Below are 26,996 nucleotides of genomic sequence, written 5' to 3'. Positions count from 1 at the left end.
TTGGCCATTTAACAGATGGTTTTGCCCTCCATGATGATCGATTGATCGCAGCTGGCAAATATCACACACACACATGTAGATGTTTGATTGCAATGTTTGATGGGAACATTTTATTACTCGTAACGTAAAAAGTTGCTGTCAATCGATGATATGTAATAGATCACGATATTGCCTTGTACTGAATAGGCCTTTTTCATTAAGAGCGCACCCCAAATAGACACAATTTGTTTTGCATTCGTAAGCGACTGTGTAATTAATTGATTAAATGTACGACAGTTTTCGTGCAATATCTACGTGTCATTCGAGTCCATCTATTTGAGTGTTGAACATATTAAAGCCTACGAGACCATTTTTTCAAATATCGATGACATCCAACTAAAATTTGATATTTGCATTATTAAGTTAAAACGAAACATTGACAAAATCTTACGTCCCACTTGATATACTGTGTTTATAACCAAGTTGGCTATTATTCCGTCGGGTAAAGTTTAAACTTAGCGTTCGTCCAGCCTACGAAGGCGGTTGGGAAGACCTACGACGAGGTTAGACAAGGATAGGCCAAAGAACCAAACGTTGTAGATTAAGTTTGTTAAACAACTTAAAACGTAAATAGAAAGAAAGAAATGTTAAGTTGAATTTTCTTCAATAGCTCGTAAAAATAAGAAGAGAAGACGACATCTGCGACTTGATTCAACGCCAACACTCAAATCAGCATTCCCGCGGAAAGAGTCTTCTCCTGCTGCGCTAGAGACTAAAGTTAAAAGATAAAGAGAACTATCTTGTGCTAGAGGAGAAGAAGAATAGCGAACGGGCCTTATACTATAAAGAAATAAATCAATCGCTTCCTTCTTGTAAGTTAACTCTCGGAGGATATGTATCTCTCCTTTAGTCAGCGATTCTTTTCTTTCTTGTTGAAGAGCTTTGAAAGCAGAGAGTCGCCATTGGCTCACGCTGCCATTTCGAGCTCCACCCGGAGATTGTGTTCTGGCGACGGGCGACAAAATTATTGGACACGCTTAAGAATCTCTTCTTACGTTTAGTTGTCGACTTTCTTCTTCTGTCACCCAGCACAGGGTTCTTTTTTTTTTGTCTAATCACAGGGGAAGACGGATAATATATCCGCCCAAACAGTCGAGACATCCAACAGCGATCGGACGATTGATGTACACCCAAAACTATTGGAAATCTTTTAAAGTTAGCTAACTTTTATTTTACTGGTGAAAGAAAAGTTTTGGGTGGTCTTGCATTCAAGCAGAGTTCTTAACTTGATGCTGACGCACTCCATTTCCTGTTTCAAATGAAATTCTGAATGTAAACGATATTTGGCGATATTTTCTTTTTTTAAAATTCGAAATATTGAATTAAATTAAATTAAACTAATTTTTTAAAATAGAAGGGTTGGTTGTAGATTAGGTTGAAATATTTCAATAAAGTTAATGCTGAACGTTTTTCAAGAATGAAACTTTCAAGACTCCAGAAGATTCCAGCCAGTTTCCTTCGGCAATCAAGATGTAAGCGAGTGGTGTAGCAAGGAAAGGATAACTGGTTTAAAAACATGGAATGGTAAACTAGACATCAATCTGCCACGCCAACCGTGGTTAAAAAAAATTCCAAACTAAAGCGATAAGCGAGCGTTCAAGGGGAAAGAAAATAGACCGATGATCTATAGCTCTGACCGAGTGGCGGCTCGTAGACTACTACTACTACGACTGGTGCGCACACCCTCTCTGCATCGATTATTACAATCATAGGCGGGTAAGGGAGGAAGCGTAATCCTTACTTGTTACTATGCAGGGCAAATTTTCGCAAATTTTCTCACGTCGCTTGTATTTAGAACTATTTTTCAACTTTTCTTGAGCTGGTGCCAACTGTGCGTCCAACTAGAGTGTATGTATGTTTTGAACTGGAAAAACATTCCACCCTTCAACTTTGTTGTACAAGAACAATATTTTACCCTCACTAACAAAAAAAGTAACGGTTGACGTGTCTTTGTCTTTTGTGTGTTGTTGTTTGTTGTTTCATATGCGGAAAAAAGCTTCAGGTTTACAATGGGGTTGCGTCGCGGTCATAGAAACCTGCTCCTGCCTACCCCGTGTGTGTGTGTGTGTGTGTGCGGCGCTGTGTTATACCCGCCGTGGCAAACACGCTGTGACTGCTTTCGCCATTGTAAAATGGCATTAAAAATGGCAAAACCTGTCTTGATAGTTCAGGTTTTTCCCCCCTTGCACGACGACCGAGAGTGGTGGCCGGTTTTCCTAGGTGGTAAAAAGACGAAGATGCTGCTGTGGTTGGGGATTGTTTTCCGTTGTGTGCGCGTTTTGCTTGCAATAAAAACCGGACGGGTAATGCGTGACGCGCCGCGAACCGGACGCGACAACCGACACATTCCCGCAAGAATGCAGCGCTTTACCACCAACCAAAAGTTTTGGCTGACATTGAAAGGCTTCTTACTACTTTATATAGTTGCTCTTAAAGGGCCTTGTTTATTTTTTATTTTTTCTTGAGAAAATGTCGCGACTGTCATATGTAAAAACGACGACGACGAGCGCCGCACCATTTCTTTGTGACGTTGGTTGACTTTTGAATTTTGTTGACAGCCAGTGAAGCTATGGCTGGCAGATGCCGAGGAGACGTTCTCTCATTGTGTCCATCTTTTTTTTCCCCCAAGTCACAGCGAGTGGTCCAATTAAAAACATTTCTTGAATTCTGTTGTATTTGTGTGATTTACATTTTGGGTTCGATTGTTTAATTTACGATTTCTTTTCTGTTTCTTTTCAGGGGATCTTTGGTTTTCGCTGGACCTCGACTCACAGGAGATTTTCGATTTTCTCTGGACCTCGGCTCACAGGGGATCTTCGGGTCTTCGCTAAACCTCGGCCGGATATCGCCGGATGTACAGCTACCGGTAAGTCAAACTTTCCCCTATTGGCTGCATGTAGCTTGTTACGTCATCATTTTTTGCGAATGGATCGATTTTAACGGCGTCGTTTTTGGCCGTTATCTATAACTATTTAAAGTGTGCGTTCTCGATGCTCACTTCGATAAAATCATGTCTATATTTACCTGATTTGTCGACACATCCTGGTGGAACTGACATAACTGACGGTAGTGTCTGTCTTTCTAACAATAGGATGGCAAGTTTCGTCCTTTTTTTATTGCCTTTTTCTCTGGTGAAAGGGCAAGTTTTTGGGCCGAATTTAATATGTCTCCCAGATCGTGAATCATTTTTCCTTTTTGGTTTGGAGCATCCCTTTGACATTTCTCTTTTTCCCCGTTTGAGAGAGTCGACTGCAGTCAGGCATTGGTTGATTCCTTGGGATACGAAGTTCTGGGAACAGACAAGACGTCGTTTTATATGAAGCAAGGATTTATTGTTGTAAAATGATGAAAAATTTCAGCGGGTTGTCTTTTGGATGGATGTGGAAACGTCTAGAAGAAAAATGTCTTAATGACGCTCGTGCCAGGGGTCGCCGTTTTGGTTTCACACGGCTCGCCTTGGATGCATTAAAGGTTTTTTTTTTTTCGTATTTTTATGTCAGCCCATATGGGCATAAATTAGTCACAAAGTTGAGCAGTCGTGCTTTGAACACGCCCACAGATTAGGCTTGTCTCTTCATTACAAAGTCAAATTTTTTGCGAAGCTGTGTTAGTTATTTCTTTATATTTTTTTCTGACACGCCAGCGCCTTTCAGTCATATTTTTTAGGGCAGCCAATGAGATTGCAGATAAGGTTAGGTTGGAAACTTTTCATCAATATTAATGTGATAGAAAACCCCTTAAATTTACTGCAACATGTTCCGGCTGCCTCGAATCCTTCACACAAGTATGGCGATTACCATTTCAAATTACTTGGGTTGGGAGAGACGGTATGATTTACTATCCGCCCCGATTCATTCGGGATCCTGCCGTCTTTACACTTTTGATATTTTTTCTGGAATCTCCCAATGATTTATGCCAAAGCGGAATTTAATCGCCTCATTAATTCTTTTTTACTTATAATCTATTCACGGTTCCTTATTACACTATAGGCGGATGTTGTTGGTGTTGTTGTTGTCCTTGGATTCAATCTAGAAGAGCTATTTTCATCGTTTTTCAACCAATACCTTACCTTGGGATCTGTATTATTTCGTGTTCCATCTGGTCTAAACTTTGATCGGTTTTCCACTAGATATAATGCAATTTTTTTATTCATTTCCATCTCCAATTGTGGAGCTAATTCCAGATTTAACACCAGAGGTCCAATTATTTCAAAGGATTTATTTCTGGTTTATTATCTTGGCAACTTTTGTGTTTTTATGTTCTTGGAAATTTGTCTATTTTTACCATTCTGAAAGCATTCCGAGAGCTAGGATGCATATTATTATTTTATTAGTATCATTCTGTTGAACGAAAATTGTGCAATTATCCTTCCATGAAAGAAACGTAAATTGAATTTAAGGTTTACGATCTTTTGTCTAGGATTTTGACGTACTAGGGAATTGAAATGAAACTGAGAAGCGCAAGCCGTTATTCGTTTATTTTCAATTTCTAGCAGGCCTATAGGCTCTAGTTTTTAAAAGATTTTAAAGAAGTCCCATTATCTCAAATGGTTGTTGTAATGCCGACGCGTTTCAGCCATATCCTCTCGTCTTTCTTCTTTTTTTCCAATCAAGCGCGGCTTCACAATTGAGAAGTTTCCAGCTGCCACAGTATCTCTCTTCTCTCCTTGGCGGCTGTTCTTTTCTTTCCAACTGGGAAAAGGTCGAGCCATGGTATTGGTTGAAGTGCCATCTTGACTCCAGCTCCTCCTCAAACGAGAAAGTTTTAACCGTCTCTGTCGAATCGGTCGGCTTGTTCCAACTTCTTTATCTTGCAACTCTGAAGAGATTCATCTTTAAATGTCTAAAATTTAAAAGTAATTCGTGTTAGATCTTATAATATCACTTCCCTCCCGCATGGCTGACGAGGTTTGTGTCAGTCTAGCCACTCATCCTCGTTCTGTTTAATACGAATTTTGGTTTTTTTTTTATGGAAATGGCGTAGAGTGGTAGGCGACTGTCCATCGCTTTTACGGATCCACTTCAATCAATCCAACGGGAAATGAATGTTTCCGTTGAAAGCGAATATGATGGCATTATACGGTTGCACAGCTCTCTCTAGACGAGGTCGTCAAAAGCGACGGTCGGGCACAGCTGCGTCATCCCTTTCAATTCCATTTGCCACTCGGAATAGACACGCGAATTGAATGCATTTCCCCACTTAACCAAAATAATATTGTACATTTATATCCGAGGCATGACTAACTTTTCCACTTAAAACTCTCCGTCATCTTACAACAATCTCGTTGCTCTGCTGTCTAGCAAAAGATAATCATTTTCTAACATTTTTGTTTACAGCCGAACTGATTCTTTTTTTTTCCTGTTGCAGCGGTCAGATTCCGTTTCAGTCAACTATTCTGAGTGAAATTGCAGGGAGCGAAGCATAACTCTAAACCGTTTTTCTTTTTTCTCTTGTATATGAATCTATACGATATCATGTTTTACGATTGGCAGTGGCGTCCTCCATTCCTTTGTGGCGTTTGTATTCAAGTTGAAGCGGCCCCGAGATAATTGGCTTGTGTGGAAGATCCGCGCCGCAACGCTGTGAACTTTTTGTGCCCGAAATTAGCGGGGTCTCTGAGCACCCAGGAACAGATGGGTTGTGTGTGCTTGACCATCGAAATGCTGATGATGCGCTACGAAGGAAAGAAAAGACATGTAAGGACCGCACATTAAGGGAAATATAAAAACAGTTTGAAATTGCAAAGCGGCCGGCTGCGGCGGCTTAGAATAACAAGGCGAGAGCGAAAGAAAAATAATAAAATAGGAGAAAAAATTTGTGAACGAAATGGGAAACGTATACTTTCCCCCTTCGTGAACAGAACTGTGTTTTTTTTTGTATATTTAAATTTAATGTTTACAGTTGAAGGGCAAAGCGCTGTTGACCTCAGCTGCGAAGCGTAAGGAGATATGCGTGTTCAAGTGGCATATTTACTCTGTATCTACGCAAGAACAACCAAACCAAAATGGAATTTTGACCTTTGATTCTCGTGATAATATTTGTTGGTGTTTTGGCGCCACTTGGGATCCTTGAAATGAATATAATTTTATCATGGAAGCAAGGGGGGACTGAATAATCGATGATTATGTATCTTTTGCATGTATATTTCGTATGGAGGAAGCTCAAAAAAATCTGGTCAGTACTAAATCTCGTTGGAGATATTGAACGTGCATTCCTGAATCAAAGTCCAATCCATATAAGACGTTATTCCTTTTTATACGTTTTATTTTCGTGCGGCAACATCTGTGTGTGTTTTTAAAGACGATTCTCACCGCATCAACGTGTTCAGGATGTGAAGGAGGAATTTGAGTTGGGATCGGCTGTCGACAGCATCGATTCGACTGCATGCTGAGAACGGAACGAACAGTTGATTATGCCTACGAGAATAGAATTCGGTCCGAACAAGAATGTTGCGTTCAACGCCCATAACTCTACGCCCTATTAGCTTTAGCTATTTTGCTTTTTGGAATGAATTTCATTAACTTTTCTTCTTTTTCCTCTTAACACTGTTGAAATATTTGCCGTCGTTGAACACTGATGAGAGAAAACATTTTTTGTATGTAGGCTAATAAGGAATATTTGATTTTAAAACCCGCAAGCTTCATCTGTTTGGAATTTTGCTTCTACTTTTGGAATTATGACTTTCGTGATGTGAATAATTCCAATAAAGCAAACGAAATTGTTTTTTTTTCATTTCGATTGAATTACGATACAATTTCAGCTTGAATTATTTGTTTGAGAAATCGTAATTTTATTTATTGTTTATTATTTATTGTTTATTATTTATTGCGGGTCTGTGAAGATAGGAATTGATTTTTTTTTTCGTTTGCGATTTGAATCATTAAGGCTATTTGAATTCAAAAAGAGGAAATTGAAACTGCCCGACGGTTTTGACGTAAAACTAAACAGTTGTTGTACCCCGAAAGAACATTTTGATGAAGGCTTTCTGCTTTTGATTTCGTATTTTTTTTCCCCGCTTAACAAATTTACTTTTCCTTATTAATACATTGCGAACTATATTTTTATAACCTTGTTCAATTGTAGTTTTATTTCGCGTGGTAACACTGTAGATGTAAAGATCAAGGCCTACACCAGCTGAGATGGCTGGAGAGGACGTCACAGTTATTTAAACTTATCTTCCAACGCGACGTTTTACACTTGAATAAATACGAGATGGGATCTTGAGATATTGCTGTTATGTGGCATCCAATTTTCTTCGTTTCCAACTAGACAGTTTTGATTGCACGTCGGAATATAGTTGGCAAGAGGGTACTTTGGTCGTAGATTCAATCCAACCCAGCACATGGCTCGAGAGATTGATACATTAGATAAGATACTGTAGCTCGTATTTTGATTCGCTAGACTCAATCCTGACGTTTTGCTTAATCAACAAACGATCTGCATTTTGGTTGGAATGTTTTGTCGTAAGATTTAAAGCTCGATGCATATTTTTTTTAAATATCTTACGGCGACAGCCTCCGCCGGCTGCGCCTAGAATTCAAAGCTTTGAAGTCAACTTGACCTTTGCTGGTTCTGATTCAGGTTCATCAATTTCTTTTTCCGTTTAATCAACTTCAATGGAACTTTTAAATGCTTCGTAGAGGAAGATTGTTGAATGTTCCCATCACTTCGTTTGTTCTCAAACATTTTTTAAATTTAAACAAAATTTAAATGGGGTACGCGCAACACGAGTAGTATTCTTAAATGCCTTCAAAAGTTTTGAAAACATTTATATTGAATCAAAATTGTTTCAAAATAATTCACATTTTCTCTTGCATAGTCTTGTTGATTTTACTCCATTCAAATAATTGGAAAAAATTTTTTTCACTTAAAGTAAACTTTAAACACAGAAAAGTTGTAGGCCTTGTCCATCCGTACGGCGGGTTTTTGTCTGTAGGCCTATGAGTGCTTCTTGGGAATGCATAAGTTTCATTGCAGTTAACTTGTAAGTCAGCTTTTATTTGTCAAATATTTCTTTCACCTAACTAAAAAGAAAATGGAAGTAATTTTCGTTAAATTGGAAAATTACTTCCATTTCCTTGTTCTACAAATGGTGATTTGAAATTGAAAATCAAGCCTGAGATATGATCGTGCGCTTGAAATTTCTGGGAGCCAATGATTTGTTCAAACATTATTGTATCATAATTTGATACATTGAATTTTATTTTTAAATGGTCGAAGCTTCAACTGTGAAGTATCAACATTAATGTAACATAAAGCAGTAAAATAGCAAATGATTTCCGACTACAGTGTCATTTCATGGAAAGAAAGAAAGCTTGTAGGCCTACAGTGTCTGAATCTTTAACTGGTCTCTTCCTTTTACCTCGAAAAATGTAATTTCTTTCGAACTTATTCATTTGAAGATTGTGTTTTATGACTCGATTGAATAATTTCGATTGAGTTGTTTAGCATGTCGAATTTAATCGATTGCAGACATGAGAAGATAGGCAGGACGTATCTTGGAAGCTACAATACAGTGTCTTTCGATTTCTTGCGTAGACTACCAGATTCCTTCGTCTTTGAAGGTTTTTCAAGTTTCAAGAGATTCAGTTTAAATGTTATACTCCTTAACAAAAAACTGTCTTTTCGCCCGACGATATTGTACTTTTGTGAGGTCATACGGTTGAGCCTGTGAAGACGATGATGGCGTTCTATAAATGGACGGGAAACAAAATACTTGATATGCCATGCCGATGAGTTATTTTGTGTCTTTCTATATCCCCCTTTATTTTAGTTTAAGATTAAGATGCTGCTGCACGAGAGTCTGTGAAGATAAAACGAGACGGCGGAGATCTTATAGACGTAACGAGATGGGGAAAGAGCAGCAGCAGAAGCCAAAGGGATTCTTCGGTGCACTTCCATCTGATGGCCATAACTTGTGTGCAATCTCTGCAAGAGAAAAGTCTTGTCTTGGCATCTTCCCTTTTATTTTACAAAGAGCGACAACAGCAACAGCGTATCTCGTATTTTTAACTTCCCAACAACTTTATACGGCTTCCGCATGCGACGACTCGGCCATATTTTCCTCCGCCTTGCATTCCGAATGTTTGTTGTGTTTTCTGCGTTTCTCATCTGGGGCTTTCTCTCACCAGTTGTCTATTGACACGTGACGAAAATCACGTTCCAGTAGGCTATATAGGCTCGCTGAAAGATTAGGCACGTAACAGCCAAAAATCTCTTTAGAATAACAGTGGAGCCAGATTTTTGCATCCAAAGCCTAAATAAGCTCGAGGTGGGAGCGCAACGGAAATGATGTCGATGAAAGAGCTTTGCAAGTCATGACTTTTCTTCTCCCACTTGGTTTCCTTCAACAAGCGACTCGTCTATAAACGGCTGTCTTTATTTTTCACGATCAGCAGGCTTGCGTTATTCATCTAACGCGTATTTTCGATTTAGTTTGGTTTTGGGGTGAATAGTTTGGAGGGATGATAAAAGAGAAGAGTGAAGCTTGACAGTTGGTGGAGGAAACGGGGCGCGATTCTTTTGGGAGCTTTAGAACTGGCAACTTTAAATTCCCTGGAAAGTAGAATTATATTTCAGGCCTATTACATATCACGCAGAGACGACACGGGTTGACCTTTTGCCAGAGCTTTTGAACCATCCATGAATCAGGACAGGAATTTTATAGTTTTTCTTTCTCCTCTTTTTTTGGGGTGGGAATTCGGGACGGGCCACCAACGGCAGGAACGAGTCTGCGATCATAAAAGGAGTGAGAAAGAAGAGAAGAGAGAAAAAGAAAAGAGATGATTTCAAGAGATGCCAGATAAAATATGTGTTGGCTTTTTGTGTTTGAGTTTGAGAAGAGAACGCGAGTTTCTATTCGGCGTTCATGTTTTTCCTTACTTTTTTGGGTGGGGAGGAGGAGGAGACCTATATGAAGGCAAAGACCCAGACGAATCCTAGAGAGTCAATCCGAATCAGTTGAATCAGTCACCGAATCATCAAGCTGTGCTGCTGCTCAACTGAGCTCAATGCCGACACCATAGAAAAATACGAATTCCATTTTTAGTGCTACTCCTGTTGCTGGTGGTAATACCTAACTTTTATCATTCTTATCGTTTGTTCAGCCTGGAAACTTTGTATAGGATCGTAGTCCGACTGGTTTCTTTTTCTAGACATGTTTTTGGCCTTGGCTTTTCGATGGGCCCATGATTCTCAACTCGCAGCTGGACGCTAGACCCTATTGTTAGCTATTTGAACTTTTGAACTGCCATGGAGATTGGAGAACGATCTGACTGGTGGTTTTTCTTTTCTTTTTTTTTCTTCTCTTAGGGATTCGTCAGTGTTCATAGGCTACTGGTGGGGGGGTTGGGAGGTTGAGGCAGTGGGAGTTCGTATAGGAACAACGCCAAGAAGAAGTATAGGGGGGCGTTCGTTTTTGTGTGCCTCCTGCATATGTCCGAGGCACCGGGGTTAAATATATATAAGAGTGTCAAAGCGTTCGGTTAGACTAAGTAGTAGTCGATCATCCCGTTTAGATGCCGGAGCACACATCTTCGATCGGTCGATCGAACATCAAGCCTCCATCGATTGCGCCCGGTTGATTCGAGCCAATCGAACTTGATAGCGCGTCTAAAATATTGCAAGGTAACATTTTCTCTTTTCAAAATTATTTTATGCAAATCTCAATATCGCTGCTATCGATCGTTGTCCGTTATGTAAGTAAAAAGAGAGAACAGGACACTAACCGAAATCACGACGGTTGCGCGTTCAGTGTCAAAAATAGTTTGCGCCTTTTTTTTTCCTCTTTCATTTGGGTTCTTTCGTAATGTCACGTTTGTATGTTCCTTTGCGAATTGATATCGGAAACTATTTTTAGAATTTTACGCGGCTTGATAACATTTGATTCATTAAAAATGTTCTACGTGTTATTTTATCATTCGTGTAAATTTATCCGATTGAATTACTGTAAAGTTTATTTGCTGTATCGAATTTAAATAATCCAACTGAAACGTTATTTCATTAAATAATTTGAGATTTATTCGCGCAATAGCCTCCGAGTGCCTACTGACGAATAAATTTGAATTGTTTCTTCAAAATTTGAGAGATTTTACACAGTCCTTAATTTGATTAAAAAAGTGGGAATTTTAATTGAATTTACTTCGATTGGCTAATCAATATGCGCATATTTAATCAGTCTTAAAATGTGTCCGCCATTTTGACCTCAAGCCGAATGCTTTGCGTCTCGTCCAGATCTGGAGGACTCGAGAAGGAGGCTTTGGCTCGGGTTATGCTGAATAGAGAGTTGCGATTGGCCGTCCGGTCACAAAGATGGCGGCCAGCGGGAGGGCGTAGATGATAGTCTGGGAACAAACGCGAGTGCCTGTCTGGCTTGGCATTGGCCAGCATTGAAATCCGATTGGCTGGCCTGGTTTCTATTCTAAAGCCCCCCTACTGTTTCCCTCTTTTTACTGCTTTGCAGCCCAAGGGCTTTCTTGTGTGTTGTGTATCTATGTTGTCTTTCTCCGGCTTTGCTGGCCGGCTTGAAAAGGATATAGCTTTCTTTCATTACCCACTCTGAAAGTTATTGGCTGAGAGAGAGCGAAGGGGGGAGCTGCACGTGTAAGGGGAGGGAAGGCCATAAAATGTAGAAAATAGCGAGTCCACGACTGCCAGAGCCCCTTTTGACATAAAACACATTTTCTATAACTATAATTTTACGTGGGTATAGAAAAGAAAAAAATGCACGCCAGATGACGTCACTGATCCTCGGCTAGTCCTACCCTTTTCAAAACAGAAATATATACAATAAAATAGAGGCTCGAGTCGTTGCGACTATCCGATTTCTCCTCTCCCCCTATTGTCCGCTAGAAAAGCAGGAGCAACAACCATTTCTGCATTCATAGAAATCGTTAAGGGAACTGAAGAAAAAAAAATCTTGCGCATTTTTACATGGGGGTTAACTTTCTCCGACGGAGGGGTGATTATTTAACCGCCGACTGCAGCCTTACTCCTTCTTCCTCGTCTGATGTGTTCCGACTGTCGAGTTTGGGGATGTGGAAAAATAAAAGAGGCAAAGGAAGACTTATTACTTGTGTAGCTGTTGTTCGTTTTTTAACTTTGAATCGGAGTGTATAAGAAATAATAAAAAAGAGAGTGTAAGGTGCCGAATAGAAATCAGCGTTCGCATGACAGGTTCTACATCAAGTGGAATTTTCCCAGGGATGGAGTAGACGAGGTGGTAAAAGGATCATTTTGAGCTTCGTAATTGACACGTTACGTACGGAGGTAACAAAAAAGATTCCATTCCGCTCTTTTTTTTAAAGAGAGACGAGAGAGAAAAGGTACCCGCTGCGTGGCATTTATCGTCTAGTCTTATGTGCTTAAGGCATCAGTCGAGGCTTATTTTCTTACTTTTTCCCTTTTTCTTCGTTTTAAAGACTTGAAAACCCATTTCAGCTGGAAAGGAAGGATGTAAAGGCCATTCGGTCGCTCTGCTGTAACTGGGATCCTTTTGATAGCCAAAAAGAGGGGAAAAAATAGAAGTAGTTGGATTAATAGAAAAATGTTTCTAGATGGAAAGGAAATGGATGGATGTTGGAAGTATTTCGGGGATAGCGTCGGCGTCGGCGGCGGTGGGAGGCCTGCTCACGCGCGTCGCCCACGTCGCTGACGACGCTCGGAAAATTGATGACCCGCACTTGATGTGTGAAAAAGTAATTCAGTTTGAAACATGCACGTTCGTATACTATTTCCCCCTAGCTACTTATTCTTTCTCGGCCGGCTGTCTCCGGCCGTCTGGCTGGGCCCCCCACGCATTGTGCTTATTGGTTGGTCGGCAACACGGCCGCTTCCTCTTTTTGTGTGCCTTACGTGCTGCGGTTTGAGAAAGGTGCGGGGAAAAAAAAATAAATTTTCTTTTTAGACGAACGAGGTTTTTCCATTATCCTAAATCGCTTCTTCGTTTCTCAGGCTATCGTTTCCGTTCTCTTGTCGTTGGGCGGTTTCTAGTTCACTTAAGTCGCGTTTCAAGTACTCTGCTTATTCGCTCCGTTCATTGCTTTTATAATCATAGAGAGGCGCGCAATGGAGCCTACAGAAACAAGAGAAAATCGAATAAAAATTCTCCAAGGTTAAAAACAAAAATAACTTTGAAAATTTCTCTTCGATTTCTCGTTTTCCCCCGTTTCCTAGTTAATTTTGTTGTTGAAATTCATTGGCGCTTGAACCTTTGAACTTTGTAGCGACGAGGAGAAGTTTGTGGGGCAATCATGAGAGAAAAAGAGGCCCAGCGACCAATCAACAGCGCAAACTGCACGAGCGTGCGAGTTATCTCGTCGGAGAAAAGGCTTTGATTAAGTTGTAGCGCACCGCGCTTCACAGTCATCCTTATACGGTTTCTGGAAACCGAGAATTAACACTAAACTGCCTTATAAGGAGAGCGGTGTCGGAGGAGTGTGGGGGGGGGGGGGGTTATATACTTGTTGTTTGGCTGAAGGATTGGAGAGTTTGGCTAGAAGAGAAGAAAAGGTCCGGTAATTACGTTTTTCTTTGGCTCTCTCTGCTGTCTGCCTTAATTTTTTTCCTCTTTTCAAAAAATGAAAGATGAGCCAGCCAGTGAAAAAGCGGCTTCGATATAAACGAGGGCTGGTTGTCTGACTGGAGAGTAGATAGAAATTGTATAGAAGCTTCGAGAATGAGATCTTAAAGACGCCCGACGTCGCCCAAAAAAATGAAATGTAATGAGAGGGTGGGAGGAGGGAAGACAGCTGCATCAATGACTTGAGGAGGATGTGGAATAGAATAAGGGAGGAGTAGGAACGTCAAGACACTGGTAGTAGACTTTGAGGAAAAAAAAAATAGCTAAACTTAATGATAGTGCTAAAGGGAAATGATCTATGCTCGAATACTTATTATCTGCTGTTCTCTTGGCTTCTTCTCTCAGAAGAAAACTACGTGAGCTATTAAAAAAATTGTATTGAAATTAGTCTTTACCGCAACACGCAACGATGGAATGGAAAATAACCTTTCCCAAGGTCTCCTCCTTGGCCAAGTTTGCTTCCAAATTAATTATTTTTCTCTTCTCCACGTCCTCTCGTTCGCTTCTCTTATCTTTTTCTCTACCAATTTGTGGTCGCCGGCTTTTTCGCGGTTTTCACGCCGATTCCCAATCAATTTATCTGTCGGTTGCACGGGGGATAACAAAACGTGGTTCACTGAAACTGGTCGATGCAGTCACTTGTGAAGGGAAACGCAAACTGACCGGCTTCGATTCGCCTGCAAAGTGCTGCAGCTTCTTCTTCTGATTTTTTTTCGACTTTGAGGTAAAAAAAAAAAAGGCCACAAATATTGTTGCGTGTGTGTGTGTGTTGTCTTATCTGCTGTGTGCGGTTTTATGGCGGTTGGCGAAAAAATGCTGTCCCGTCTTGGCATTTTGTTTCGAGTCGCCGCTGTTTTGGTCAAAATAGGAGGGCACGTATTGTACGACAATATTGGTTTCGCCTGTTTTGTTATTTTTTTCCCCCTTCTTTCTGCCTATTTTTATTGCGCGTGAAAGTTTGAGTTTCTTCTAGGGTTAAAGAGGAGGCGACGTTTCGCAGGCCCGGTTGAAAAAACTGCGACATTCGACACAGCAAATAGAAGAGAAATCGTCCACAAATTGCTAGGCTTGCTTACTTTCCAATAGAACCGGTTTTTCGCTTCTTCCGCCAAAGTTCCCGTGGGTTCTGTAGGCCTAGCGATCGGTCGAGAGAGTAGTAGTAGGCCTATGGGTTGACCGTCGACCTACCGGGCCGACCGGAGAGGACGTAAGAGAGAGAGAATAGGCCTACTCCGTTTATTGCAGACCCTTTTTTCTGCATGCCCTGTTGTAAAACTATGGGTAAAAGGTCGCATCTTACCCCTTTATTTTCCGAGTGTCGAGAGATTGCCCAAAAGCCTCTGCAATAAAAGCTGCTGAAGTTGCGCAAAAAAATCGTTTTTCCCAAAGTTTTCTCTTTCTCTTTTATGGCCGCGTGCTGGTGGATATTTCATACAAACAGAGGCCGCCGCGAGCTTTGGCCTACATAAGATTTTTTTTCTTCTTCTTCTATCTGTCGTTGTTCTTCTTCTTCTTCCTCCACTTGTAAGGTTGTCTCTTCTTGTCTTTTCCATTTTTTTGCCGTTTGTTATAGGTTGTAAAAGGGTTGGCATTTGCTGTGAGAGAGACACACAGGGCACTATAGCGAAAGCAGTATAGCTATATACAATATTGCCGTATAATGCCGTCTATATTGCAAGTCTTCTTTCTATTTTTTTTCTTCTTCTTCTTGTCTCCTCAAAAGTTCTTCCTTCCTTCTCTTGACCTGTGCGTGTCTCTGCTGTTATGCGCGCTCGACGGTTATGTGGCAGTAGTAGTTCGATATGGCACTTGTGATGTGCCAGCTGTGTCCTGATGGTGTTCCGCTGCTGTCGTCGGTTCTTGCTGAACGTGTCCGTTGCATCGTCTGTCTGCCCGTGTCCGTCGTTATACGGACCGCGCCGTTTGCTTTTTTTCATTCGCCAGAAGAGTAGTTTCTCGTCGTGCTTTTTGATGAGTCGTGTCAGTAGCTGTTTGTCCATTACCGCCGACGCAACCAAACCGAAAAAAGTCCCAGAGACTCTACTGTAACGAAAGAAAAAAGAAAAAACAGTAAGTCTCTTACGTGATTCGACAATCCAGTTATTTCTTGTTCGTTTTGTGTTTGACGTAGGCCTTTTCTTTTCTTTCGTTTGCCGTAGCGACGCCATTTTGATCCATTACGTTTCCTCCAATAGGCTTTTTATTTTGTGTGAGGTAGTTGTCGATTGAAAGGTTTAGAAATATCACCGAGCTCACAAACCCGGCATCCGTTTAGTTTTGTTTATAATTCTGTTCGTTCGTTGCTTTTGGCGTACGTGTCGCAGCTACTGTTGTTGTTTATCTTTGGAGGCATTCAGATTGCGACCGGGCGATTGAAACGCGAGAGAGCAGCTGCGTGAGTGTGCGTTGTTTGAATTCGGCGACTTTTTTTTTCCCCTTTGAAGCTACTTTTATTTTACAACAGTTACAGGCGACAGACGTGGATAGGTTCAGGAAGCTCCTCGATTTTTCCTTTTATTTTAGAATTCTTTAAAAGATAGAATAAACTTTGACCCCCTTATTCTTGACCGTGGCGACGCTACGAGAGAAGAATATAATATTGTAAGAAACGACCTTAACAGCCTTGCCAGGAATAGAGTCGGTCCGTAATAATTTAGCGTCGGCTTCTATCTCTGTGATCTAATCAACGGACAAAGTTTGGAAAGGGTCGATCTCTCCTTTTTCTTCTTCCCGTTTCATCCATCGAATTTAACACGCGTTATTCTGGGCGTTTACTAAATTATGTTGAAAGCAGTATAGCTCGGGCCTTTTTTCTCCCTGTGAAGAGAAGTAAAAAAAAAAAAAAAAAAATCGTTGTGGCGAGAGAGAATTATACATCCCCTGGAAAGAGCCTTTGATAAATAACTCTCCAATCAAGCGGTGCGGCTGGGATGCTCCCCGAACGAATGCATTTTAACTAGGAATGCATTCCAATCTGGCAGACTCTACTACTACTACCAGCTAGTTCTTTCTTTCCTCCTCTTTCTTCTTCTTCCTCCAGTTTTCAGCTCTTATAAATATGTAAGCGGGTGCTAAAGAGATGGAGGGGGAAAAAAAAATAAATATAAAGAGAGAGAAATAGGCGAACGAAACACGCCAGTGGCCCATTGTGAAGCTGTCAAATTTGTTTCTGGATTGTATATATGTATATTGGACACGCGGTATGTGTGTGGAGAGTGGCCCCTTTTCTTTTCCTCTCTCTCTCATTCTTTTCTTCTCATTCCTTTCCCGCGACGTGCTGCTGCACGCACGCCTCGGAATAGTGGTATAATAACTCTAAGTAGTTAGAAAGGAAATACCATAAAGGAAGATGATGTTTATATTTGGTTTGGATGTTTCTTTGGAGCCGTTCCAGCCGGAGCGCGCGGTGCTGAAGGAGGAGAGTCACACCATCACGACCTTTTGGAAGAGCAACGAAACAGAATTCCATACATGTAAATATAAACGCGGGCGCAGCTTGCGTCTCTGAGAGGTTTTCTTTTTGCTCTCGCAGCTGATTGGATTCCTCGAAGGAGTAGACAGCTGTGTCTTTTTTGGTAATGAGATAACCAGAAAGGACGTCAGCAGTAGCAGCAACTCAGATGCTGTTACGTTGTGGACGAATGACGCTTGTAATCATTGTCAATGTATCAATGTCATCCAGTTGGCAGTAAGCAAGCGAAAGAGAGAGAGAGAACTCATAGGAAGTTCTCGATGTAGGATTCAGCATTTTACTGCTATTGGCGGTGGTAGTCTTGTTAGGCCTACGCGAGGTCATCGAAGCCGACTGTCGTAATTCTCTGCTTGACTGGCGTCCAATTCGCTTTGATGAAAGATTTTTGATCGAGTGCTTTTTTTTTCTTCCATCTCTGTTATGTTTCTGTTGGCAGGTCAAAGAGAATAAGTCAGTCGGCAAAAGTTGCCTCTTTCTCCTTTTTTTGGCTTTCCTCTTGTCTCTTTTTGATTGTCGGTCGTATATTTCCCCCGTGGAGAGAAAGAGAGAGAGAGAGAGAGAGACAAGAGACGCAACGATATAATACTGCCGACGTGAGGGCCATATACAGGCGAGCTATCCGGCAGGGAGGACCTTGGTCTTCCCTCTTCTTTTTGGCTTATTCTCTTGTGTTGGAATCATCTCTCTCTTGCCGATTCGGACGATGATTGGATCCATCGGGGTTAGAATGATGATCGACTGGCTATGGTGGGGAGGCGAGTGCGCTCCGCTCCGGGGGGGGAGGTTGGTGGTACGGCGAGGGGGGGGGGGGAGACGGAGGGAGGGGGGGTTTAATCACGCTCCACGCGCACTCTCTTTTCTTCCAGTAATACTTTTTCCTCTTTTCTCTCTTCTCTCCTTCTCTCTCTCTCCCTCCGACTCTCCCCCACTCTGCTTGTTCCCCATTGGATGGCGAGGTGGATGGCAACGACCGGCTCGTCAGCCAATGCCCTCCCGGCATGACGGGTGCGAGATCCCGACCGAGAGAGAAGCGGCGCGTCCCGAAGCCGGGGCTTTGCTTTGCTTTTTTAGCCTTGGCCAGCAGTGAAAGGGGGCAGCAGCCAGGGCAGGCACGCAAAGGCAAGGCTGTGGCACGCAGCTTTTTTGAGTCTAGTCTCTAAAAACTAAGTCTATAGTAACGGCTTCTTCTTCCATCATCATCGACCCCCCTACGAAAGTTGTCTGGCCGAGATAGTCTTGGGTCGGCTCATCTTCCACGTCGACGGCCTTGCCGTTTAGTCTCTCTCTCCTTTTCGGTTCCCCCAAACTTCCCTTGTCTTGTCTGCCCGTCTCTATTTAGACTTGAACAGTCACGCGTCCAGGACGCGTTCTCGTCTTGTGACAAAGACCAAGAGGCCGACCCAGCCCCAGTCCAGCCCAGCCGCCACGTAGACCAGCACAAAACACAAACAACGTCAGTGTCGTCGTCCATCACGTCGTTGTTGTCTTTTTTTTCTCTCTCGCTCGTATCGTTGCCTCGCCCACCTATTCGGGAAAGAGAAGGAAAAAAACGTTCAGATTCAAATGAAGCGCGACGTGCTATTGAGCGACAGCCAGAGGAGGAGTCGCCCCTATACGCCGAGGTAATCTCATTTCTTTTATCAAAAAACATGGCGAACGAACAGGAGAAGAAGAAGAAGAAGACGACGAAGAGAAAGAAGGAGAAAAGATGTATAGGGTAAAATAACTTAAGAAAACGAAAACCTGCTTTTTCTTTAGATGGTGAGGATTTGTGTCTTGTGTGTGTTTTCGTGTGTTTTATCTTTCTTCCTTCCTCTTGTTCGGTCACAATCCGATTAGAATCAAAAGGAGGACTCGCCAAGGCTTCCTTCTTCGTTCGTCCCTCTCAGCTTGGACGTGGCATGTCTGTGTACGTTTATGGGTTGAAATCACGTCGGGAATCGAGAAATATTTCTTTCTATTTTTGTATTTCTCCTTTTATTTTTTTATTTTTTGGTTGTTGTTTGGTTTGGCCTATCACATAACTCGCCTAGCGTTCTGCAGCTTCTCAAAAGACATCCGGACAGATCGTAAACAATTCTTCTTCTTTGTAGCGCGCATCTTGACAGATTTTTTTTCCCTCTCCTTTTTCTTATTTCTATTTTCGTTTTCTTTTAAGTTTTGACTTGGATGTTGTATGTGTTCCTGCTCTTCTTTTATAGGCCGAAAAGATTTTTTTTTTTACTTGTTTCGTTCCGGGTTACATTTCTGTGGGAAGAATATTTTTTTCTTAGTGACGCAACGGGCAATAGCAAAGGCAAGCAAAAAAAAATGTAAGGTTGTAAACAAATTCACCATAAGGGAAGAAGAGACTGTCGAATATTGTGTGGTTCTCTATGGGAAAAAGAGCGAAAAAAAATGGAGGAAGAAGCTGAAGCCGCGCATCTTTGCCCATCTTTTACAACTCTGCACGCTTGTCAGTGTCAACCGCGCGCGCGGATTCGGGGCCTATTTTCAAAACAGACATTCTCTACGGTCCCTGCCACATACACAACACATATTCTCTTTCCTCCTCCCTGATTTTTCTCAGTTTGTCACAGCCGAAACGACGAAAATCACGTCAGAAATTGTTGGTCTTGACTGCGAAATTGCCAACAAGAGAAGAAAAGATTTCCGATTCTTTGTCGGAATCTTTACGGCCAAGTAAAAATGTGATTGTTTTGGGCTTCTTTTCTTTATTAATGAATGTTTGTGTTAAAGTTTTGTGACATTATAATTGAATCATCTTTAGTTTAGTTGAATTAATTTTTTTTTGTCCAGGCTTTTGGTAGGCTTAGGCGGATGTAACTGGTAGGTTATGGGGAGAGTAGCCGGCGCCATTTTGTGTTACTCCGACGGAATTTTGGTGTAGTAGAAGCCTAGAAGGACTCTTAAACTCCAGTGTAGGCTTGAAGAAATTTGAATCCATAGCAATTAATCATTTGACATGTAAAGATTGAGTTATGTTGCTCAGTTAGACGGTTTACTCGCATATTTAGACGTTTCTTTGAGCAGCTATAACTCGTTCTTTTACACATTTCGATGATTGTCGTAAACTAAACTACACGAGGCCATTTTGAGTCGAGTCTAGTGTATTTATACGGGTTTGATGGGCTTCATAACGATTCATTAAAACGGAAAACTATTGCAGCAATAGTCATAGGAGTAGTAGGGTAACTTGAGGGGTGTATAGAATTTCCCTCTATGGGTTTTTGTTTCTCCTCTTCTTTCTCTTATAGTAAACAATTTATTCTCAATGAACGTTGCGTTGGTATATACACGTCTGCGGGAGAAAAAAAAGAGAACAAACTCGTCAATTTCGTTGAGGAATCAATGGAATCCGGTTCGAAGGATATCGCATTCATCTCCAACGACTTTTGGCTCTCTTTCATTTTTCTACTTCCTTGGCTCGTACTCTGAATTTTTTACTTGAGGCATAACCAGGACAGAATGTTAGGTTCCAATTCTCCTGATTGTTATATAGTTCGTTTCCTGCTTTGTCGAAATTGATTTTATTGTCAGCTCGTTAAAGCCCTTTTGCCGAGTGTATTAAGATTACACTAACACGATTAGACCTTTCAATTACAGCAGTTTAATTTCGATTCGGAAGGGTATGTTATTGATTCCCTTGTCTAAAGTGCGTTCGCCCTCACCATTTTCTTGTCAAAAAGGCATAACTTTTCTTTTTTGCAGTCTGGGAATTTATTTTGTTTTATTTGTCTTGTTCCAGCCAGAGGAAATGACAAAACAAACATAGTCGCTTTGACTTGATGTGCTTTTAATCTTGATATTCGATTTACAACCCGAGATGACACGGCGCGATAATTGCAATGCGCACAAGAACCAAAAGCCTCGACCGGGGGAAAATGGTGGACGGTCATGGCGACAAACACGCAGGAGAAGAGACGGTCGTAAAGAATCAAACCAAAAATTTCATTCAAAGAGTTGTGACAAGATAGAACTGCGCCTGTTGTGTTTTGTTTTTGTCTGTGTAGGATTGATTGCGTCTCCAACTTTAACTGCATGTCGTTTTGATATGAATTTGTTGCCATTTAAACGCGCTTCTCTTGACGTTGGTTGGCTGAATTCAATTTTTCCGTTCAGTTTTCGAACGATTCTTTGCTTATTCTTTTAAGTATGATTGCATCAAGTTGAGGAAACAATATTTTACTGCCCTGGAATTGAATTGCATTCATAGTGGCTGTGATCGAGTTAGTGAAATGGAACTATATGACGCCGACGAGTTTGCTGCTGGGTAGCGGGATCAATCGAGCGTGTCTCGTTGTTATTGCGGACACACACGACGCGTCAAGTGAAGCGGCAACGTCGCCCTTTTTGCCCGAACGAAGCCAACGATGGGGTGTGGGGGGGAATGGTCTATGTTGCCTTGGCGTCGCGAGTCCGCCGCGCTGGTTGGCGCCGGCCGGTCTTTGGGTCGGCATCCAACCGGAGTTCTCCTTTCTCGAAATGGGCCAATCGGGGCGCAGCGGTCGGCCATCTTTGATGGGCGTGGCCGCTTTCGTGGGTGGGGCTTGATTTTGAATGGGATTCCGGGGGAAGGGGTAATTTATGATCCCCTCTGGCCATTTCTTTTGAATTGTTTGTTAGTTGGACGGGAAGGGGAAGAACTGTGGGGAGGGTTGGATGATGGGAAATGGAAATTCTTTTTTCCCATTTATGTTTTTCTTTTTGAACTTTATTTTTCTTTTTCCTTTCCTGAATTGGATCGCGCGCCGTCGGTGACCCAGAAAGGACACGGAGAGCCAAAAGCGATTCCCTTGTGTTTATTTATATTTTTTTTATGATTTTTAATGGTCTGCACACCCAATAATCACGGGCATTATGACACACACACATAGACACAAAATCAATCTGGCCAAAGTATTTATAAACTTGACTTGATAGCAGCTCAACTTTTTTGTGGTGTTTGTTTCTTTTATCGCCGTGTATTTTTATCTCTTCGGAAAAACAAGAATGAAAGGGAAAAGAAAAGGTGACGCAGTGTTTGCACAACAAACAGACGACAATCATAATCATAATCATCATAATAATAACAAGAGATGCGTACACAAAATCATCATTAATGTATCGACACGTTTATTTTCAATTGTTTTGTCTATTTTTTTTTTTACCTACAGGCACCGGGAATTTTCGTCATCGAATGCGGTCCGCAAAATCAAATTGTAATTTGTTGAAAGTGTTGCCTCCTGTTACGTATACTGAAGGTATACCGGAATGAATGAAGCTCAGGATACATTCAGTATACGTCCAGGGGGTTAAACATCCAGTCGACCGAGTCGTTTTTTCTCTTAGTTGTTGTTGTTGTTGTTCCTCTTCCGGCTTGTTCCGCTGGGCGACGCCATCATCATTTGTGTCCATCCGTCCGCTTCGGCTGACTGCCACCCAATGTGCGTTCGTATCGGGCACACATAGGGGTCGCCTCCTTCCTTCCTTCTCTTTCGTACTTGATATGTGCCGCTTCTGGATATGTGTGTGTGTGTGTGTGTGTGTGTGTGTGGGTTTGTATCGCTGGCCTATAAAAGAGGAGAGAAAAAAAAAAGGAGAGACGGCCAAAAAGCGTGTGTGGCTGCGTGTGTCGGTTGCCATTTTTCTTTTTCCTTTTTTACAATTCGTGCGGTCTGGTGAGAAAAATCAATACACTGAGAGAAAAAAAAAGAAAGAAAAGAAATGAGACTGAAACACATGCTGTAGACTACATGAAATATGGTACCACCCAGGCACCGAGAATTAATTTCGTGATTTTCTGGGTGTTTGGTAAACATTTTTCTTTTTTAACAAATGAACGCGTGATGTCGCTCCGCCAAATTGGATTATGTGTCCCCCTCTCTTTCTGTTTCCCTAATAACAGATCTATACAACATGTGTACATGCAACCTCGAATCCGTCGGGATTAAAAACACCAAATACACGAGCAGAACAAGCGGACGGGTTTTAATATAGCAAAGAGAGAGAGAAATGGTCGTATAAGTTGCCCTCTCTCTGTGTCGGTCGGTCGGGACGCTTTGGGCGACATGGGCTTGATTGCGTGACCCGCCAGTTGCCTGGCAGTCTAGCCTTGCTGTGTACACATATTACATTTTAGCTATTAATCTAACTACGGGGTGAGGCAGAAGAAGAAGAAGAAGATTGGTGAGCAAGTTGACAACAATGGCACAAAGAAGGCGCAGCTGCTCCCAATGGTGTTTCACTTTGTGCTGCTGCTGCTGCTGCAAGAACGATGGCGGCGGCGCTGTTTTTAAGGTCGTGACGTCAAGTGGGTCGGACACGGTTTTTTCTTTACAGATTTGATCGAAAGGAAATTAACATTTTTGTAAAACAAAAAAATCTATCGCGAAACTATTTTTTGTGTGGGGTTTACGAATGTAGATGAGATGATTGAGGGGTCTGATTTAGTCAGATCCGAAATACCAACTGATGCTCGGTCTGGTCGGAGCTCTTTATTTTATATATCAAAACGAAAACCCCAGAGTATAAAAATATAAGAAGAAGCGGTAGCCATGGTAATAGGCCCCCGATCTATCGAAAGAAAAAAAAAAAGTTTCTTCTTTTTCCCCCTCAATTTTTATGACTCCATTCGACTACCTTTTCTCATGTTTTTATTTCGTCGGACCCTTTCTCTCGAAAAAAAAAAAATCCTCTTTTTTTGTAATTTTATTGACGGAGAGTTTAGACCCTTTTTTCTTTCTTACGCCATACGTATCTTCGGATATGGACGTTTACTCTTTTAAGAGCTTCTCATCTTATCGAATATCTGTTCGTACCCTTTTTTTCTTATAATAGCCCTCGGTGCGACGGGGACACTTGGGTTGTTGTTACAATTACAATTGGATGTTGTGATAGAAAATGAGAATCTGGTTATATTTGACCGTCTTATTTTGCTATTGTGTGTGATATTTTGGGTCTGTTTTCAGCTACCCCCCTCAATTTTTTTTTTTCTATTTAAACACAATAACAAGCAGGAGGTTCTAGCTGTTTGTTGTTGTTGTTGTTGTTGGGAATCGCTCGGTTTTGCGGTTTTCGTATTAGGAAAAAAATGGTCGAGGTGGCTGGTGGATGAACGCCCTGGAAATTTTTTTTTTGTGCGTGGGTTCTGCAGCCACACAGACGCCTGTAACGAGAAGACAAAAAAAAATCCAATTATGAACCGAAAGAAGAAAAAGAACCTTGGGTGTACTTTTTTTTTGTCTGGTTACATTCCTGTTGATATATATCCCACCTCTTTCATAACAGATAATAAATAGAAGAAGAAGAAGAAGTAGAACCATCGAGCTATAGGCGGCCTCTTATATGCAATTAACCGATTCGAGACTGGGTTCTTCTTCTTTGGAGGTTGTCGCGTTGCTCGGCTGTTGGGAAATTGAACACAATTTTTTTTTTTTTTTTTGGTGAACACATTGCCCTCCCCCCCGAACGTCAGACTATCACACGAAACCGCCGTCCATTTTCTTTGGTCTCTTGGTTTAAGTTATAATTATTTTTTTTTCAGCTTTAAGCTTCTGGACACAATCTAACTGGAGGTGTGGTTGACCATACCCGTTGTGTTATTTTGGTCTTGTTTTCTCTTCGGTCTGTTTTGTATTTTTTTTGTTTTTGTTTCTTTCTGCTTTTGGCCATCGAATATGGATGTTAAATGAGGCGAAACTCGGCCATGCTATACACAAATTGGGAGAAATGGGCGGTTGAGACTTGAGCTAGACCGAGACGGCCGAAAGCAGAAGAATTCCTTCTCCGGCTGCTGCTGCTGCTGTTTGGTCCGGCTCGACTCTTATACCCCACCCACATTGACTGGGTTATTTTCTTTTTTTTTTCTTGGTCCCCCAAACGCCAGGCCAATTTAACTACGACGACAGTAACGAATGTCAACACAAGAAAAAACAACGACCGTTGGCGACACGCACGTCTCAATTCACCCACCCACCCAGCCGGACGGTCAAAGTCTTTTTCTTCTTCTTTTGCCTATTTTGATTTCTGTTTTTTGATTGTTTCGTTTGGAATTTCACGACTCGGGGCCCCGCCCACGATATTTTCTTATCGACTCTCTGGATCGTGTCTCTGACGAGGTTGAACGAAATGAAAGAAAGAAAAAAATCTTCTCTTTGGATGTGTGACGATTGGAATCGTCGCGATAAAGTTATTGGCCTTGTTTTGTTTTTCTCCCTTTTCATTCTTTCACGTGTTTGTGTGTGTGTGTGTGTGGGGCGGCCAAAAAGCCATCAAGTCTTAACTTTAGCTCGCCATTACCGAGCTGACGTATGGCCTATAAACGCGGAAGATATAGTAGTGTGTAGGCCTGCAACGGCAAAAGCTCCCGCCCCTCCAAATGTGTTCGCTCACGACTTGCTGCTACTGCTAGTTCCGAAACTATTACTACTACTTCGCCTTCTTACAACTACCCGAAAAACATCAATGATTCTCTTGTCTTTTTTCCTTTTTTTTGTTCGGAATTTCTCCCTCTCTTCGACTCTAATGAAAATATCGCAATCAATAAACATTTGAACAATTTTTGAGAAATTTGAGAACTTACCCCCATAATTTCAATCGATTGCCGTCGGTAGCGAGGACTCACTTTTGTTTGTTGTTCGGTCCAAGTGACTTGGGTAAAGGCGTCGTCGTCGTCGTCGGATGTGTGTGTAAAAGTTATTAGAAAACGTTTGGTTGCGTTTTGTTTTGTTGTTTTTCGCTGACTTTCTCTCTCAGCAAACCGGAAAGAAACCGAACGAGCGAGTCTTTCTCTCTTCCCAAAGCGATTGAAACCACGACTGCTCCGCTGCGCATCGCCGAAGTTCAGCACCCGTCGCTTCCTCCTCTTTTCTTTTTCTACCCAAAAGGGGAAAGATAAAAAAGGAAAGAAATTTTTTACTTTTATTTTTTTCTTCTTCTTCTTCTTCTCCAACAGAGAGAGAGAGAGATAGAGGGGGGCGCCATCTTTGGTGCCCGGAAAATTCTCGGGGTCCCTCCGAGTACATCTGACAACTAAGAAGGAAGAAGAAGAAGAAAAAAAAGGGAGAATAGAAGTGTATATATATATAACTTTTTTTTTCTTCTTCTTCCAAGTCTGGCCATCTTCTTTCCATTTCCCAGTCGCCCCCTCCAGCTGGATTTATATCCATTTTTTCTTCTGCTTCTTTTGCTAGCTAGCTGTGTGGGTAGTAGTCTGTACGGAATGGAAGGAGAGAAGAAAAATGTGTGTTGTGTGCTCTTTTGCTGACCGATGGTGTCTGCGTTGCGGAGGGGGGAAGTAAAGGAGAAAAAAAAAAGTTCCACATAAAAGTTTGGCGTGGCAGCCAATCGCAAAGAGGCACCCTTTTCTCTCTCGGCTGGCAAGTAGTGTTGGATGTTTAATATTGCTGCCCTTACACACTCTCCTCCGCCTCCCCCTCCGCCACCCCAGCTACTCGCAATTCTACTTACTACCCCCTGAGAGTGAGAGGAGCATTGGCTATCACCCATATGCCATTGTGTATAGACGTGTGAAAGGGAGCCGGGAAATAAGGGAGGAAACAAGGAGAGCATGCCATCGGCTGTTTAGATATTTATAACAAAGTATTGATCACAAGGCGGCAGCGGCGCCCCCCTCATACTACTGCTACTACTACTATATATAAGAGTTGGGGCTCAACTTTGAGTCTTTTGAATCGAATCAAAGTTGAAACGTGTTCCAATTTGGATTTCCGACTCAATGCCAAGAAACAAGAAGAAGAACATTGTCGTTTGGGGTTTTCTTTTTGTGTGTTATTGTACGTAATAAGTCCCTCTCTCTCTCACCACACACATATACAAGGCCGCAGTGTAAAAAGTAGTAGCAGCAGCCAGCAGCTCGCTCATTCTCTCAATTGCCGTTGATGGGCACCCTATGTTGCGGGGCAC

At 41.8% G+C, this 26,996-nt stretch overlaps 1 protein-coding gene and 2 long non-coding RNA genes across 4 annotated transcripts in view; 1 reads left to right on the top strand and 2 right to left on the bottom strand.

Moving 5' to 3' along the window:
- LOC124320385 (homeobox protein abdominal-A homolog) overlaps window positions 1-26,996 on the top strand; it is a 78,844-nt gene that overhangs the window by 3,873 nt on the left and 47,975 nt on the right. For both annotated transcript variants that reach the window (XM_046783255.1, XM_046783260.1), the window contains exon 2: window positions 2,779-2,905. The gene's annotated coding sequence lies outside the window, so the exon portion shown is untranslated. The remainder of the gene's footprint in view (window positions 1-2,778; window positions 2,906-26,996) is intronic.
- Window positions 4,521-14,456, bottom strand: LOC124320522. Its single transcript, XR_006913965.1, has 3 exons — window positions 14,014-14,456; window positions 5,523-5,713; window positions 4,521-4,881 (listed from the first exon to the last, which is right to left on the bottom strand). It is a non-coding gene; the product is annotated as an uncharacterized LOC124320522 (long non-coding RNA).
- LOC124320526 lies at window positions 22,305-26,094 on the bottom strand. The gene is made up of 2 exons (XR_006913969.1): window positions 25,654-26,094; window positions 22,305-24,237 (listed from the first exon to the last, which is right to left on the bottom strand). It is a non-coding gene; the product is annotated as an uncharacterized LOC124320526 (long non-coding RNA).

The sequence above is a fragment of the Daphnia pulicaria genome, chromosome 1 (assembly GCF_021234035.1).
Source record: "Daphnia pulicaria isolate SC F1-1A chromosome 1, SC_F0-13Bv2, whole genome shotgun sequence".
Taxonomy (NCBI): Eukaryota; Metazoa; Arthropoda; class Branchiopoda; order Diplostraca; family Daphniidae; genus Daphnia; species Daphnia pulicaria.
This window is presented reverse-complemented; position numbering and strand designations above follow the sequence as displayed.